General features: G+C 33.5%; 1 protein-coding gene across 1 annotated transcript in view; it reads right to left on the reverse strand.

Moving 5' to 3' along the window:
* Positions 1–295: 295 nt before the first annotated feature.
* The window catches only part of VSTM2A (V-set and transmembrane domain containing 2A), a 35,369-nt gene continuing 30,224 nt past the window's right edge, over positions 296–5,440 (reverse strand). The window contains exon 6 of the mRNA XM_012733964.1: positions 296–1,816. The gene's annotated coding sequence lies outside the window, so the exon portion shown is untranslated. The remainder of the gene's footprint in view (positions 1,817–5,440) is intronic.

The following is a 5,440-nucleotide window of genomic DNA, read 5'->3' on the forward strand; positions in this document are numbered from 1 at the left end:
TATATACTTGTATATATATATATATATATATACATATATTTGTATATGTATAAATTGTGTGTGTATATATATACACACACACACACACACGTATGGGGTGGATAATAACTCGACATTTGTGATTATTATGTAATGTATACTATACTGCATATTTGAATATAACACATTGCTATGGGAATAGTTGTTAGAAGCAATCAATACAAATATATACAAATATATATATATTTGTATATGTGTGTGTATGTATATATATATATATACATACACACACATATGGGGTGGATAATAACTCGACATATGTGATTATTATGTAATGTATACAAATACAGAATCATTATCCTATCTACCTGAAAATAATATAATTTATGTCAATTATACCTCAACAATCAATTAATGAATCAAAGCACACCTGACTGTAAAATGTGGATGAATCTCTTTCTTAGTGTTAATAAGTATGTTTAACATTTTTTTTCTATTTTGGAAGGTAATTTTCAGTATGTTTCAGAATGTAACTCAACTTTGTTGATTTTTGAATATACTTGGTTAATTTATCATCTATTATCTATTTTTATTATACACCAGTTATTTACATATTATACTATTAATGGTCTTATGAGTTCTGTGCAATCACATAATTTAAAACAAAAAAAGCTTCTTAGACCATTCTTATTTGGTAAATATATGTGGGATAGTGGGCTTGATTGTCCATTGACTATAAAGGGAAAATATTCAAAGTATTATGATTGAATTTATGCTTGCTATGTTATTGAAAAAATACTTTACCAAGGTAAGAAAAACTTTATTTTATTTCTAGCTTTCTCATAATGTTAAATCATGAATGAAGGCTTAATATCATCAAAATGCAATCGTTTCATCCTCTGATATGTATGTGTGCTTTTATCTTTTATTTTGTTGATGATTGTGTACATATACAGTGGGTGTCAGTATTTTAGGGTGTCCAAGCAAACTTGTGGCTGTAAATATCTGCAGTTCTTTGAAAACGTCCTTGAAATCTGCAGAAGACTGTTCTGCCCCTACATGTAGTCAGTTAAACATGCTTGGAAATTAATCTTTTCCATTCCTTGTCTCCCTGGCAGCCACCCTACGCCATACCTGTCAGGATTTGGCTTTTAAATACTCCAATTTAGTCCTTGGGTGAGAATAACTGTGAGGCATGTGTTTCACATCATTTGCTTAGCTCCCCTCCCCCCCGGTATTAAACTCAAGGTGCTCATAGCATTAGCTGGCTTGATATCATAACCTGTCTTCTATGTTTTAATTCTTCCTCTCAAGTTTCTTAAACCTCTCAAATAAATCAATTAGACTAAATTCCTATTTTCAAGTCTGCTTCTAAGTGCCGTAATGTAAAACTTTGATAATCTTTTTTTTTTTCAAATTTGTAATCTTAGAAAAAACCAAATTTTTTTTTTCAATGTGCCATGTGATGTGTGGTTTATTTTGTTTTTATGCTGTGAATGAATTGCATTTAAGTTCATGAATTAGACTAGATTATAATGACTCTCTCAATGATTTTGTCAAGATTTCTAGCAAAATAACATAAATATTACAAAATTAACTGGAGTATTCCCACATATTTCTATTCACTAGAATAATTTGTAAAAGATTGGAATTATTTCCTTGAACATTTAAAGGTATATTTGAAGTCATCCATGGTCTGATGTCCTTATAGTTTATATTCCATCTTGTAGTATGCATGCATATTATAAGGCTTGTAGAACACCATTTCTCTTCCTTTTCTCCTATTCTTGTCAAACTGATGTCATCAATGTAATAAATCAATAAGATGACTCAGGAGCTGGTGAGGAAAAATAAATTATGGCTCAGACCTGGAGAGTCAATGAAATCTGAGACAATTTGGTAAAAGGTTATCTAAACCTTATCAAATAAAAGCTAATTTCCCTTTATTATCATTGTGATGAACTAAAAAATTACCCAGTTGTTAAAGGCATAATAGGTACTTGCAGTTCTGCTAAGTTACTCTAGTAAGTGACTTATATTTGAACTAGTAGCTACATTTGCATTTAGCACCAACTTGTGCTAATAACAACCTAGACTAAAGTTTTAGTTGTCTTCTATAGTAGCAAAGAAAGAGGTCAATGTTTTTTCCATGGCTGTAATAGTGTCACTTTTTTTTTTTTTCTGTCATTCATTGTTTCAGTTGACTATTTTGGTAAAATAGGAGGATCACTGGGGCTTTTTTATACTTATAGCTATTACCTTATGGACCAGGAAACCAACAAAGAGTTTTTCTTCCACTGCTCCAGTTAATATATTTCAGAAGGAGTATTAATTACAAATAGGCATAGGTGTTTCATGGATGGACACTGAATTATGATAAATATTCTATAAATCTTTCTATCCTCAATATTAGACTAAGGATTAACAAATTCTAAATCATTAGCAGATATCACAGAAAAAGGCATATACTTCTGTTTCTTTAATACACAATTACTCTTAAAATAGTCTCAGTTCCCTTTGAGAGATACTGGGAATAACAGGCACTTGAAATTTTATAACTGGGATCAGGGATCTTTTCATTAAAAGGGTACTAGGGTTATGATATGACTGTAGTGATGATTTTAATGAAGCATGCGATTTTAACAAGGTGGCTCAAAAACATTTTCAGGACATGAGGATTTTTCTTATAAAAAAAATGAAGTATGACTTCACAAAGTTTGTCCTTGTATTTTCTTCTTAGAGAAATCAACCATTCTTCTTGATCAATCAACCATCAAAGACTGAGTCAGATGATTATGATGACTTTTCCGGAACTTGTTTCAAAAACACAGTAAAATTATAAAATTTGTTATTGTTTCATATTACGTTCTGTTATTTAATAAAGTTTGCTAGATGTATTAAAATGTGGAATAATGTACACCCATGCTATTTTTCAAATTTTGGTTTAAAATCAATTTAATAGTGTGTGATAAACACTAGCAAATATGAAAGATAACAAAATAGAAAATATCAGAATGCATTGTAGGGACAAATAAGGGTTAAGTATTATTTTGTGAAAACTTTGTTTCTTTTCATTTACAGTAAAAATGCAATATTCAATAATTATTTAGATTTAACTCAATTACAAAGCTCATATGGTAGATAGTTTATATTATGCTTAATATTATTTTTAGCACCATCTGATTCTTATCTCAGTTCAGGTATATAGGTAAGCATAATGTTCAAGAATAGTAGCTATGTGCTATTTTTTTTAAATATTTATTTATTTATGTATAGAGAAATAGGGTATAGGCCAGAGATGCAGATGGTCATGTGAAGAGTCACCAGGGATAAAGTGGGGAGAAGAACAGGCAGATTGACGAAGCACACTGCTGAGGGGAGTATCGGGCAAGACAGAAGCAGTCTGCTGTGCCATGTGGGTCACTTCCCTGGTTGGGGTTTGAACTTGTGCTTCAGTGGCTGTGGCTAGCATTGTAGTGCTGCACTTTAATCCATTGTACTACCAGGGAGGGCCCGCTATGTGCTATTTTTTTTTTAAGATTTATTTATTCATATAGAACTGGGGTACAGGCCAGAGATGTGGAGGATGAGAGGATTCACCAGAGACAGAGTGGGGAGCAGAACAGGCAGATCGACGAAGTACACTCCCGAGGGCGGGTCAGGAGAGAGGAGAGGTCTGCCTTGCCATGTGGATCTCCTCTGGGGCAGGGCGGAATCAACTCATGCAGAAGTGGCTTAAGCTTCTTAGTGCTGTGCTTTAACCCGCTGCACCACAAAGGAGGGCCCCCCACCCCCCCCCCCCGCTATGTACTATTTTTAAAATGATCGTTCATTTTATTTATTTACAAACAATGAAAATGTAACTTAACTAAGTATAAACTGATTTTTTTCATTGTCTTTCCCATTGTTCTCTTTAAAGTATTGTTTTCTGAGATTTGTATAATGTAGAACTCCAAGATCTTTTATCTAATATTTCAGCCTTTCTTTATACATGCAGATATTTTCCCCTTTCTTTAATATTTTAAATTGAAAGTTTTAGTGGTGTCTAGGAGTTTCTTTTCTTTTTTTAAGATTTATTTATTTATGCATTATTTAAGAATACAGAACTGGGGTACAGGCCAGAGGTGCAGCAGCGGTGAGAGGATTCACCAGAGACAGAGAGCAGGGCAGAGTAGGCATATCGACAAAGTACACTGCTGAAGGGAGCAGTGGGCGAGACAGGAGAGGTCTGCTGTGCCACGTGGGTCACCTCGAGGGCCAGGGATCTCACAATGAAGCAGATGCGAGTAGTTGCAGTCCTATGTCCCAACCCGTTGTGGCACCAAGAAGGGCCCTACTTTCTTTTCTTTTTAATCTGTCTTCCCTTTCAATTTATATAATCATGCTTTTATTTCAAAATATATTTACACTTTCTTTATATTTATTTTTCAACGTGGAGGTGACATTGTTCTATATTATTGTTGGTAATATAAGATCATCCTTCAGATATAGTCATTGTAACGCACTCACTACCAAATCACACATAGTCCACCACAGAAGTCCATGATGTAGCTGTGCTTATATTTTGAATTTTACATTTATAATGGTACTCTTAAGCCAGTACAAATTATCTTTCCAGCTTTCCTTTTGCTACCCCAAATTATTATTTAGTAATAATTGTTAAATTAGTTAATTTCAAATTGATGAGTATAGTTGCATTCTGTCATCCCTGAAGCTCCTGTTCAAAGTTAAATTTTGACTATTTGCAAAAATAAACCAACACAATCCATAGAAATTTGACTTTATAATTGAGTTTACCAGAGTGATAGGGAGGGAGCTAATAAGGAAGGTGGCCCCATAGAGGTGTATCAGTGCCCTGGTGGTGGACTGGACTGCTAAGACATCTGAAGCAGTGTGAGCTTATTACTCTGAATCATATATAGTGTTTTAAACCAATGTTACTTAAAAACATGCTACAGAAAATAAGAAATCAAAGATTCTGTGTTCTCAATGGAATACTAGCCAACAATCAAGAATTTAAATGTATGCCATTTGTGGCAGCATGGGTGAAGCTGCATGGGTTGTTGCTAAGTAAAAAGGAGAAATATAAATATTGGATTGAATCACTTATATGTGGGATATAGTAAAAAAGAAGAGTCAGACAATGACAAATCTTGAAAGTTGACCATAGGTATGAGGTTGCCAGGAGAGATGAAGTAGGGGTTGGATGGACATGGGAGAACAACACAAGAAAACCTGGTGATGGACTAAGTGTGTTTGGCAGTGAGACAACTGCAGTGACCTGAGGGTAAGAATTATATTTTGTCCAAAAATTAGCAATGATTTGACACAAAAGTAATATACTCATTATTTATTTATTTATAATTTAAAACAAAGGAACTAAAGTTGAAAAAAAAATCAGCCTCCCTGGTAGTGAAATGAAGGGTTAAAGACTCTCAAGTTATCACCAGCCACTGCAACA

The sequence above is a fragment of the Condylura cristata genome, unplaced genomic scaffold (genome assembly GCF_000260355.1).
Source record: "Condylura cristata isolate star-nosed mole 26May11 unplaced genomic scaffold, ConCri1.0 scaffold00044, whole genome shotgun sequence".
Classification (NCBI taxonomy): Eukaryota; Metazoa; Chordata; class Mammalia; order Eulipotyphla; family Talpidae; genus Condylura; species Condylura cristata.